Below are 13292 nucleotides of genomic sequence, written 5' to 3'. Positions count from 1 at the left end.
GAGAAAATTTGTAGAGCACAAAATGGAACTCAAGCAGCACATTTAAAAGATATTATTAATTAAGAGAGGTTCCAGATTGCATAATAGTTTGAGTAGGGCTGATCTGCAGCCCATTTAAGTAGGACTTACACTGCCCAACCCCAAGCAATAGACAACTGCTTATTAGTCACAAAGACTGGAATCTATGTGGGTACCACTTGGGAAAAAAACAAACCCAACAATATTATCCTGAAGTAACTTGGATTTTAAAATGTGTTGTCTGTAGGGAAGGAGGGCAGCTCTACTGTGAATTACTACTCCCATAGGATTCTGTAATAGCTAAGGTACTCCATCCTTTATACCCTCAGGTGGGAGGACACTGCCAGTGTAGGCATGGTTTCAAGTGACTCTGTAGCCCCAAAAAATCAGATTTTCTATATACACCATAGTGGAATCCATGTGGGTAACATATCTTACAGAAGACTCAGAATTGTAAGGAAGATCCTTCAGTTTGCAAGTTGTCTTGGTGGTCACTGGATAAAAAGTAGGATGTCTCTATGTCACTCTCCTATTTGTGAGTCCATTGATGGCTGATCAGCCCAGCTCTGGAGCCTCAGACCTTATCACAGAAGAGGCAAGTGTTAGTAGCTGCTGGAGGGACATGGGGCAGTTTTTGACACTCTTTTCTTCTTCTTCACCTCTCCTCCTCTGCACTGCAGTGGGACCTATCAAATTGCACCACCACTTCACGGATCTGTTCTCCACTGGGGATGGTCTTGGGCAAGGTTCTCCCAAGTGTTGACACCGATGCGGCACTTTGTCATGTGTGCCTTCAGCATGTCCTTATATCGCTTCCGCTGGCGCCCAATGCTCCTCTGTCCTTCTTCCAATTTGGAAAACAGACTCTGTTTAGGGAGGTGGTAATTAGACATCTGAACCACGTGACCAGTCCAGCAAAGTTGCTGTTGAATGATAATGACTTCAATGCTGGTCATGTTCGACTCTTCCAGGGCACTGGTATTCATGTGTCTATCCTCCCAAGAGATATTTAGGATTCTCCTAAGGCAGCGTTGTTGATATTGTTCAAGTGCCATCAAATGACACTTGTATGTTGTCCAGGTTTCACATGCATATAGTAGCATTGGAACAACCACTGGATCTTATACCTGGAGCATTGTCTTGGGATAGATGTGCCAGTTCTCTAAAACTCTTTGTCTCAAGGGGGTGAAAGCAGAGCTTGCATGGCTCAGATGATGCTGGAGTTCCACATCAATGTCGACTTTAGCAGAAAGATGACTTCCAAGGTATGGGAAGTGCTCCGTATTTTCTAGAAGTTCTCCCTTGACTTCAATATAAGGTGCATGAGACTGTCTCATCGATAAAGGCTGGTGGAACCGCTTGGTCTTTTTGATCTTCAGTGTGAGGCCGAGATTTTCATATACTTCAGCAAAGGCACTTAAGATGGTCTGAACGGACATGGGAGAAAGAGCAACAACCATATTGTCATCCATGTACTGGAGCTCCATGATTGAGGTTGTGGTGTTCTTGCTTTTAGCCTTATGTCTCTTGAGATTGAAAAGATTCCTAGTCACTCTATAGACAATCTTCACACCATCTGGAAGCTTGTCATCAATGAGGTAAAGCATCATGGCAATGAAGATGCAGAACAGTGATGGGGCACTGACACAGCCTTCCTTGACTCCCATTTTGACCTCAAAGCGGTCACATTGGGATCTGATGTTGCTCAATACTGTGGCAGTCATGTTGTCATGAAAGCCTTAAAATGCTAGTAAGTTTTTTAGGGCAGCCAATCTTTGAGAGGATGATCCACAGAGTGCTATGAATGACTGAGTTCAATGCTTTAGTCAAGTCAATGAAACTCATACATAAGGATTGGTTATGCTCACGAAATTTTTCTGGTAGTTGCTGGGCTGTGAAGATCATGTCCACTGTTCCTTAGAATGGTCAGAAGTCACAGTAGGATTCTGGGAGAATTTCTTCTGAGAGTTGCAGGCATTGGTTTGTGAGGATTTGAGCTAATATTTCCCCTGCTATCGCCAGGAGAGAGATGACACCATAGTTTCCACAGTCTGACTTATCATCCTTCTTGAAAAGGCTGAGGATCAGTGTGTCTCTGAAATCTAGTCTAGTCTAGTCTGGTCGCCTTGTTGCACTTCATCACTTTGATGGCAGCTTGGACCTCACTCAGGGTAGGAAGTGTTGCAAGATTGTCTGTAGGTGGCTGCTGAGGGATGTGGTCAAGGGATTCTAGGACCCCGGTGAAGGGGCAGTTCAAGAGATTATTATATTGTTCCCTACAGCGAGAAGCAATGGCTTCATTGTCTTTCAAAGGTTGGGTACCAGCCTTTGATCTCAGGAGATTGATTCCATGGTTTCTCAGTCCATAAACAGCTTTGATAGCATTGAAGAAACCTCTTGTATCATTGATGTTTGAGAGATGCTGGAATTCTCATGCCTTCTCAGTCCACCACTGGTTGTTTAGAGAACTTATTTTATGTTGCACTTCTGCCTTGGCCTTGGCATGCGGTTCTCTTTTCTTCATGAAGTTGATGTCACTTTGCCAGGCCCTAAAGGCTTTCCTTTTTGCCTCAATCAAGCATTCAATTACCACATTGTTCACATCAAACCAGTTCTGATGCTTCCTGGTCTGGTAGCCAATGGTTTCTCCACAAGCTCCAGTGACAGCACTTTTCAATTGACACCAGTGTTCTTCCAGAGCTTCAGGGTGTACTGTTGGCAGCTTCCTTTGGAGTGCTGTCTGGAAGTCATGATGGGGTCCTTCAAGCCTTGTACATTGATCTTTTGTCAGAACTGTTTCCTCTGACTTCTCCATTTGGTGACAATCCTAATTGCCATTGTAGATTGAATAAGGCTGTGATCAGTACAGCAGTCATCAGCAATAGTCACTGCACATGTGAGAAGGACATCATGCTGATCCCAAGCACGGATGATGACATAGTCTGTGAGGTGCCAGTGTTTCTATCAAGGATGTTTCCATAAGGACTTTAATTTGTTTTTGTGGCAGAACAGGGTGTTTGTGATGTCCAGCTCGTGTTCTGTACATTTTGTAAGAAAGAGCACTCCATTGGAGTTGCTTTTGCTGACTCCTTCTTCCGCAATGGTAGTCTGCCAGAGATCCACGTCTCTTCCAACCTGGGCATTGAAATCCCCCAAGAGAATAATCTTGTTTTCTTTGGGTATGTTTTTCAGGACTGTGTCCAGTTTGGTGTAGGACTTCCCCTTTACACCTTCTTCAGCGTCTAGAATTGGTACATAAGCCCTGATGACAGTTGCCTGTTGGTTTTTGGCAAGCTTCAAGCAGAGTCATGAGATGCTCATTGATGTTGACAGGGACTTTTAGATAGGATCTTCATCAGTTCATTTTTAATGGCAAATCCTACTCCATGAATTATTTTTTCTTCCTTTGGGGTTCCTTTTCCAGAATAACGTGCACCCTCTGCATTCTTCTCTTAGCCTTCCTTCTTCCGGTCTACTTTTTTCTGTCAGGGCAGCAATATTGATATTGAATCGTTGCAGCTCGCAGGTGATAATTGCCGTGTATCTTTCAGGTCACTTCCTGTTTGGGTTGTCCCTTAGAGTCTGAATATTCCATGTTCCAAAGTTTACTGTTCGATTTTGACCACATGGAGGTGAACCCACTGGATGCAGTTGTCCAAGCAGGGGTATTGAGGTGGACTATGTTTCGGACACCTTTTCTAGCCCCAGCCCCATGTGAGGTGAGTAGAGCAGATCCTAAATAGGGCTGCTCAGTTGTGGATGCAGCAGCCGGACCGTTCTACCACCTCAGTCCTCGAAACAGAATGACTGATACATATATCCACCCACTACATGCTGGTTCATGACACAAAGCTTCCAGATTTCACAGTCCTGCTCCCATTGCCATTTGACAGTCACTGTGGGGCTTAAGTTTAGGAGAGTAGTATACAGAGGAAGATGCCTGTGCAAGGCTTCTTTTATCATGGGGGGCCTGTTGCCCTGCAGTCACCACACAGTTCTTGACAGATAGAAAACTCAGGTCCAATGGCATGGAATCCATGACAAATGGGAGTCTCCTATCCACTGCAGCCTTCATGCTCCTTCACAGCTGTTGTAATATTACTGTTGCTATCCTCTGCCTGTTCTGCCATTGAGGACATTGAGGATCGTTCTTTGTCTGGACCCTCCCGCTTCATCTTGCTGCCATGGGTGACCCTGCTGGGAGCACAAGACTCCCTGTGGCATCACTCTAAAGTTCATTGGGACACACAAACCCACTCACCACGACAAAGTGATGATCTGGAGAGTGGAAGTTTGCAAGTATTTGTTACAGCAGAACATGCCACTTGTTAAAGTCCAATACCTTAATAGCTAAGACATGTGGAGCTTTTGTGCACAGAATTGATTTGAGGATCGTTGAAGCAGCCGGTAATCCATCTTGCTTAACTCCAAACTTGTGCATGTGGACAAACAGGCTATTTCATTCTCCGAAGTACTACAGCTGACACTAGTATGGCTTTTGGGAATGATATCAGTACATCCAGCAGTGATGACTGTTTAATCACACAGTCAACAAGGGACAGTACTTTAAAAAGTTATGCCCCTTAGTCACTGTCCCAAATGACCTGATTGTAGGCATATGTATGTGATCTCTCCAGTGACATGGGGTGTTACCATGATATTTTCAGTGGTATCGATTGTCACTATAGCATAACGTATAACAAAGAACAAAAAAGCAGTGCAAAGAGTGGAGTCCATTGCCTCTTACAGCCACACAAGATAGCAGGCACTGAAGTGGCACCAGGAAATGATTATTTTGGTTTGTGCTTAGACTGGACTTTGACTTGTTGACTCCGCTACCCTTGAAGGGGTTGAATTGTCTCAGTGATTTGGCTGAAGGGCTAAGATGCATTCATAAACAAAATGTGCTGAAGAGTGCACTGGGAACAATTTGAAGCAGAGGTCCTGCAATCCTGTGCCATGCTATGAGGATATATGCATGGATAACATTTTGACTGCAGGACAACAATCTGTAATTCTATGCACTTCTTGCAAAGTTTACGGTATGCACACTAGTAACTTACTTTCCGAATAGAACCATAGAATCACAGAACACTAGGGGTGTGTCTACACTTTCATTCCTCTTTCGAAAGAGGTATGCAAATGAGGCAAATTGGAAATGCAAATGGGGCGTGAATTTGCATATTCAGCACCTCATTTGCATATTCTAATTTCAAAATAGCTTCTTTTGAGAGAAGAAAGCCAGTGTAGATGCTGCTCTTTCAAAAGTGAGCCCATATTCGAAAGAATCCTTCTTCCCTGTATTTAATGGGAAGAAGGATTCTTTCGAAAATGGGGTTTACTTTCGAAAGAGCAGCGCCTACACTGGCTTTCTTCTCTCAAAAGAAGCTCTTTCGAAATTAGAATATGCAAATGAGGTGTTGACTATGCAAATAGATAACTCATTTGCATTTTCGGTTTACCTCATTTGCATGCCTCTTTTGAAAGAGGAATGCAAGTGTAGACATACCCGAGAAGTAGAATGGCCCTCGAGAGGTCATTGAGGCCAGATCTCTGCCATGTCAGCAGGACCAATCACCATCTAGACCATCACCATTAGATGTCTATCTAATCTGCTCTTAACAATCTTCGGTGAAGAAGATTCCACAACCTTCCTAAGCAATTTATTCCAGTGTTTAACCGGTTAGGAAGTTTTTCCTAATGTCTACTCTAAAGATCCCTTGCTGCCGTTTAAGACCATTGCTCCTTGTCCTATCCTTAGAGGCAACCCTCTTTAAGTACTTGAAAACTGCTATCATGTTCCCCCTAAGTCTTGTCTTTAGTAAACTAAACATGTCCAATTCTTTCAGTCTTCCTCATAGCTCACATTCTGTAGACCTTTAATCATTCTCGTTGCTCTTCTCTGGACCTTCTCCAATCTCTCCACATCTTTCTTGAAATGTGATGCCCAGAACTGGACACAGTACTCCAACTGAAGCCTAATCAGCACAGAGTAGAGGGAAAGAATGACCTCTTGTGTCTTGTTCACGATACTCCTGTTAATGCATCTCAAGATCTTGTTTGCTTTTTTTGCAACAGCATCACACTGTTGACTCATATTTAGCTTGTAGTCCACTAGAGCCGTGTCTACATGTGCACGCTACTTCGAAGTAGCGGCACTAACTTCGAAATAGCGCCCGTCACGGCTACACGCGCCGGGCGCTATTTCGAAGTTAACTTCGACGTTAGGCGGCGAGACGTCGAAGTCGCTAACCCCATGAGGGGATCGGAATAGCGCCCTACTTCGACGTTCAACGTCGAAGTAGGGACCGTGTAGTCGTTGCACGTCCCGCAACTTCGAAATAGTGGGGTCCGCCATGGCGGCCATCAGCTGAGGGGTTGAGAGATGCTCTCTCTCCAGCCCCTGCGGGGCTCTATGGTCACCGTGGGCAGCAGCCCTTAGCCCAGGGCTTCTGGCTGCTGCTGCAGCTGCTGGGGATCCATGCTGCAGGCACAGGGTCTGCAACCAGTTGTAGGCTCTGTGGATCTTGTGTTGTTTAGTGCAACTGTGTCTGGGAGGGGCCCTTTAAGGGAGCGGCTTGCTGTTGAGTTCGCCCTGTGACCCTGTCTGCAGCTGTGCCTGGCACCCTTATTTCGATGTGTGCTACTTTGGCGTGTAGACGTTCCCTCGCAGCGCCTATTTCGATGTGGTGCCGCGCAACGTCGAAGTTGAACATCGACGTTGCCAGCCCTGGTGGACGTGTAGACGTTACTCATCGAAATAGCCTATTTCGATGTTGCTACATCGAAATAAGCTATTTCGATGTTGGCTTCACGTGTAGACGTAGCCAATGACTCCTAAATCCATCTCTGCAGCACTCCTTCTTGGAAAGTCATTTCCCATTCCTATATGTATGAAGCTGATTGTTCCTTCATAAGTGGAGGAGTTTGCATTTGTCCAAATCTTTTTTCCTAGCCCTTTCTATCTTCTTTCTTCTAATTTTGGACCCCTTCATGCAGGGAAAAGTGGAGAGATGGCCAGCTGAGAATACAGACTGTGCACAGAAGCTGTGTAATGAACTGGGAAGCCAAATTCCCTTCCCTCAGCAACGCTTTTTTTTTTTTTTCAAAAACTTTATTATCAACTCTTTTTTCAAGCTTTTCATTGTCCCTGTGTTATTTTCAGGGATCGGATGTAATCACGGGAGGGAAGACAGTCACTGAGAAGACACACACTTGCTGATTTTTATGAAATCCTTGATAGTTCGGTTACAGAAGAAAGAGATTTCTGTTAAATTTGCCAGTTTTGTTGATGTCCTAGTTTTTCTTCCTTCCGACTGGAAAAATGGACATTTGCTTAACAGGGAGGGGACTGAGGACAATGCAATGTGGGAAGATGATGGCAAAGACCAGTGAACATACCCAGAATGCTACGGGGATGAGGGAACTATGGGATAGGTTCCCACAATACACTACTGCAACAGTTAATGTTTGCCAATTAAGTATGGCATCAATAAGTTGAATTTGTGAGGAGCATGTGGGGAGGTGAGGGTAGTCAAAATCAAATTTGTAAATTTCAGAGTTACAAAATCTATATTCATAAATTCGACTTTATCTCATAGTGTAGACATAGCCACACACACACACACACACACACACATGCAGAGGCCATGGCTACACTAGCCCCCAAGCTTTGAAAAGTGGATGCTGATGAGCCACTTCGGCGGATGCGAATGAGGTGCTGCTGTGAATATGCAGCATCTCATTAGCATAATAGTGGCTGTGCGCATTTTGAAAGTGATGCTTTTTAAAATGCATGCTGCCAGTATAGACAGGGGCCTTATGAAGGGACCCCTGGATTTTGAAAGTCCCTTCTTCCCATTTGGTTTTGGGAAGAAGGGTCTTTCAAAATGTGGGGGGTCCTTTCGAAAGGGCCCTGTCTACACCTGCAGCGTGCATTTCGAAAGCAGCACTTTCAAAACACACATGGCTGCCATTATGCTAATGAGGTGCTGCATATTCATAGCAGTGCCTCATTAGCATGTGCCACAGTGGCTCATTAGCATTCCCCTTTTGAAAGTGGGGGGGGGGGCTAGTGTAGCCATGGCCACACACATGCACACACTTTCTACAAGAGAGAGACATTTCAAGATTAATAAAAAATAATCAAGGAAAAAAAAGGGTTCCTTTAGGTTTTTTATAATGTACACCACCATGCCTCAGAGAAAAGAACAATCCCACAGGGCTGGCATGATAAATATTTTGATGTTTTACTCCTGGTTCCTGCAATGGTTGAGTGATTGATATCTGTAATGGAAAGCTATACTGTGTTATATTTGTCAGGCACGAGGTGATGCTGTGCCTAAAATACCTTATTTAAGCTACCCTGAACTGTAGCTGGTAGAGTATTAAAGGATATAATGAACATATCTGGTGAGAATTAGCAAGTTCTGTGACAAGTTCATATCTGTACAGAAGTATATAATAATCTTTTTGAAACAGTTATTAAAATTGACATTAAATACAGTAGGTATTGGGAACAAGGATGGAGTTTGCAGTTTCCCATGAGTAAACTAATTACTATTTCCCTGCATGTTGGAGCCTTTCATACTGATGGATCACAAATTAGATGGGAGGAAATAAAAGAAAGTTGTCTGAAGACGTGAAATAAAGCTCTTCAATTTAGAAACTGCTAGTTATTCACCTTCAAAGCATACGTTGTAACAGGATGTCCTTAAAATACTTAATCCTATTGAAGTCAAACCATTTCAGATTTTTTAAAACACTTCAGAGTCAATTTGTTTGACAGATTTTGGTATTCAGGAAGGATTTTTCTTTTTTATTGTTTTCATTTTTGGGATCTATGCATTTGCTCAGATTCAAAAGGGTTCTTTACTAGGAAACATAGGATAAAGAAATCAGCTGAATATCTCAGATCATAATGGCCTTCTCATCTTATTACGTATAGGTGTCCAATTAATAGGGATAAAGGGAATGTTTCATGTGCTGCTGTACCCAGGCGTAACATAATGAGTTAGGCCATTTCAGTAGTTTTTTGTTTTTGTCATGATACAGCCTCTTTACTTTTATAATAGCATTGTACATTATAACCCTCATTTTAGAAAGCAATAAACTAAATGGGAGAAGAGAACCAAAAGCCTTACTCAGGCCAAAGTCACGGCAGCATTAAGCTCTTGCTAATGAACTATCCCCAATCAGATAAATTGGATTTCTATACACTGTCCACACTGTATTTATAGGGTCATATTCTTCATTTAATGTAAAATCCTGCTTTAACTTAAGTAATTAAAGATTTTCTGTCATAATGGGAGCAAGATTATACACATGACTTTACTCAAGCAATTTTTAAAATTTCATTTGGAGTTTTGACATATGAAAAATGAAATGAATCAGCCTATAATCATGTAGTTACTGTGATGGTGAGCACTACAGACACAGATAATTTGTATAATTTGTTACACCTGTGAATACTGATCCTGCAAATTAACAGCAATACTTTCACTGAATTCCAATGTGAAGGATTTAGTCCCTAGTTTTTGTTATGAAACATTAATTTGTTCTTGAATAGTTCTGGAATTTCCATGTACACTGGTTGTTTCAGGTGAAAGACAACAGCTGTTTAATATAAAGATATATATTTTAATATAAAAATAGTTGTAAATTCCCAGTCCTAATCACATTTGGTCTTATTTGTTTTAAACATTTAAAAAAATCTTAAATGAGCAGAAATCTTTTCCGGTGCTGTGGTATTTAAAATACCTTTTATTGGGTTGAGATTTTTAAGGAAAAAACAAATGTTGCTAGGGCTATGTCTTACACTTGCCCCCTTCAAAGAAGGGGGCATGGTAATCAGCCTGATTGGAGAATACTAATGAAGTGCTGCAATGAATACGCAACACTTCATTACGCTAATTCTCCCCGCGACAACTGCAAAGTGTCAAACTTCGAAGTGCTGGCATACCATGCAGCTGTAGGCACTTCAAAGTGCTTGCACTACTTTGAAGTGCCTTTACTTCCCCAAAATGTACGCTGCCCATGTAGACAGGGTCCTTTCAAAAGGACCCCCGGACTTTGAAAGCCCTTTCTTCCAAAAACCAAATGGGAAGAAGGGGCTTTCGAAGTCTGGGGGTCCTTTTGAAAGGACCCTGTCTACATGGGCAGCGTGTATTTCGAAAACAGCACTTTTGAAACATGTGTGTCCACAACTATGCTAATGAGGTGCTGCATATTCATAGCAGCACCTTATTAGCATCTTCTGAAATGGCTCGTTACCATGCCCCTTCCTAAAGGCGGGGGCTAGTGTAGCCATGGCCGAGCTGACTGAGAAATTGTATATTAGATTTCTATTCAATGTTACTTTTCAAATGGCATGTTCTTCTAAAACCCTGAAAAACATGGTTGCAATGGAAATGGAAAAAGAATCTTAGCTGCATCGCTGCAAGATAGTCATCGAGAAAGACTTTTACCCATCTACTGGAATTGTAAGTATTTTTCCATCCCCACTTTAAACAATGCCAAAGGCAAACCTTTTACAAGAAGGATAAGATTTGACTCTTAAACAAGCTATTGCAGATTGTTGTGGATGATTTTGTAAACGGTAATGTTATGTTATATGATGGTTCTGTAAGACTCCATTTTGTAAGGTGCCTGATAACATCAACACAGGTAAAGCTGGATCAGTCCGGCTTCAGACAGATTTTCCCACCAGAAGCTCATGAACATTCTTTTACCTCAAAAGTTGAGTGCTTCAGAACTGTCAATCATATGAACTTGGTGTTGGGAGGAGGAAGCATTCAGACTGCACTTTGTCTGTTGGGGTCAGTGATGCATATTGGTCTCTACTTTCCCTTCCCCCATTCACGGCTTACAGGGAACACTGATCACAGCCTTTGGGATTTTCCTTCTGTCCTATTATCTGAAATTCAGAGCGGCTTGATTTTACTCTGTTCTCTAGGTCTTTAGGCTCTGCTGCCTCCCCTGCACCCTCCAATGGCTCCAGCAGCCTCATCTGCCTCCGTCCCTCTTCCCCCATCCCTGCAGACCCCATGGCTGCTGTTGCTGAGCAAGCAGGGTACATCACCTCCAGGTTGGGGGGGGCCTGCTAATTGTAGGGATGAAAAGTGGCACCCAACATAAAAAGTTTGCTCACCCCTGCTTTAAGGAGTCATTTGTGGCTCTGGATGCTGCTGCCACTGGCTCCTCCGTGGCTCCCTGCCCAGCTGCCCCTGAACCAGTAGAACTAAATTTAATTGGTTTAATGGCTGGCAGGGAAGTGGGAGGGATCCGGCCATTAAACCAACTGAATTTAGTTCCATTATTTCCAGTGGTAGCAGGGCAAAGAGCCATGGAGAGCCCCTCACTCGCTCTGCTACCTCATTGGCCACACCCCTCTGGTGAATGTGGCTCAGTTCACCCCCACCAGCAGAACACCTCCATGCCAGACTTCCTTCCACTGGGTTCACATGGATGGGTTAGTCCCAGAGGCCAGTTTGGGGCTAAGACAGGTTAAACCTGGGGATGCGGGGAGTGGGTTTGAGGCTGAGTGGGGTTAAGATTGGGTTGTGGAGGGTAAAGATTGGGGGTGGGGTGGTGGATTTGCAGGCTGAGTCAGATAAAGCCTGGAGATGGGGGGCAGGTTTGGGGTCTAAGGGAGGTAGAGCCTGGAAATGGGGTTCTGAAAAACTCTTTTGAGTTTAAAAGAATTCCATGGTCATGTAAAATTGGGAAACACTGGCCTAGCAGAGGTAGCCTCCAAAACATATACATATATAACTAAAATGAAAGATTTTAATGTAAACCATTCTGCCCTGAACATAATGGATGAGTGCAGAAACAGATTAATACAATTAAGCCTAGTTTTCTTCATGGATGGTGCAAACATTTATAAGGTGGTGTTGCTGTGGAAATAGATTGATACCCAAGTATGCTTTCATATTGTACTTAGGCACTACACACTTTGTCAATACAGTGCAGAAATTATTGAGTGATACTTTAAATCTGTTACTGTCATGGATTAGGAAAAAGTTCACAAGTTCCCCAGTTAGTCTTTCAAGTAAAGCACAACACTACACATTTGGAGATCAGTTAGGGGGAGCACTTCAGCCGAGCAAGAAACAGTTTCTAATATACATAATGTGATCTAGTCTTAACTTAAATAGTATTTAGCTTGCTCTAATTTCCATGCTAAGCAAGTAGATCTGTTGTCTGCTTGTCCTTAATGCCATCAAAAAAAGACTTTCCTATTTTCCAAGTTGAATGTGTTTTCTTTGTTTGTTGTGTTACTATTATCAAATCTAAGTAGAGGTTGAACCTCTTTAGTCCATCACTCTCGGGACCTGACTGGTTCCAAGTGAGAGCATTTTCCAGACTGCAGGAGGCCAATATTGTCTAGCAGCATTACTAACACTTTGATTGCTTACTGGGCTCTTAGAAGACATTCGGGGTAAATTACAGCAAAATAACAGCACAGAACACTGACAGCCCTGATTGGTGGCTGTAAACAAACTTACGGGACCACATGAAATTTGGCCCCTCTCACAATAAGTGGTTGTCTGGCTAGCTATAATCATGCCAGATTATGGATGTTGCTGGATGAGAGTGTGCTGAACTAGAGACATTCAACCTGTAGTATTTCCCTCCCTTGCGTAAATTGAATGTATTTTTCTGTGAAGGTACCATGTCCTTCCGTATCTTTGCTTATTTAAACAAATACAATTATTTAAATTGTGCTGAATATTTTTATTTCTCTAATTACCCTTCTTTGGGTTTATATTATTAAGCATTTTTAAGACTGTTGGCACCAAAACTACATCCAGATGTGTCCATTCTTACCAAAGTAGCATGAAGAGATCCCTCCCCATATTTTCTACATATCCCAGAATAGGGTTGGTCTCTCATTACACTATTATGTGAACTGATCTGGTTTGATTCTCCATATTACTCCCATGGGCTACTAACCTGTTTCATCAGCCTACAAAAGATTAGCCCCATATTCTCAGTCTTGATCAGGCCCCTTTCCTCAGACCTTCACTTATCCATGACATCAATAACCTTCAGCAAAGCTCACAAGATAAACCGTTCAACGTAAATCCAACAGCCAAACCAGATATTTCTCCTGACTCAAGAGCTTCCTTTTCAGGGGGTCTCTGGTCCTAGCACTTCTTCCCCAGATGATAAGTTCTGACATCCCCTTACTGTAGGAACTTCCCTGTGAGCAAATTGCTTTCTGTACTCTGCACCCCATTCCCTCAGCAAGCAGAGGAATCAAGTGCTCA

The sequence above is a fragment of the Carettochelys insculpta genome, chromosome 5 (genome assembly GCF_033958435.1).
Source record: "Carettochelys insculpta isolate YL-2023 chromosome 5, ASM3395843v1, whole genome shotgun sequence".
NCBI lineage: Eukaryota > Metazoa > Chordata > Testudines > Carettochelyidae > Carettochelys > Carettochelys insculpta.
Note: the sequence above shows the minus strand (reverse complement) of the source record.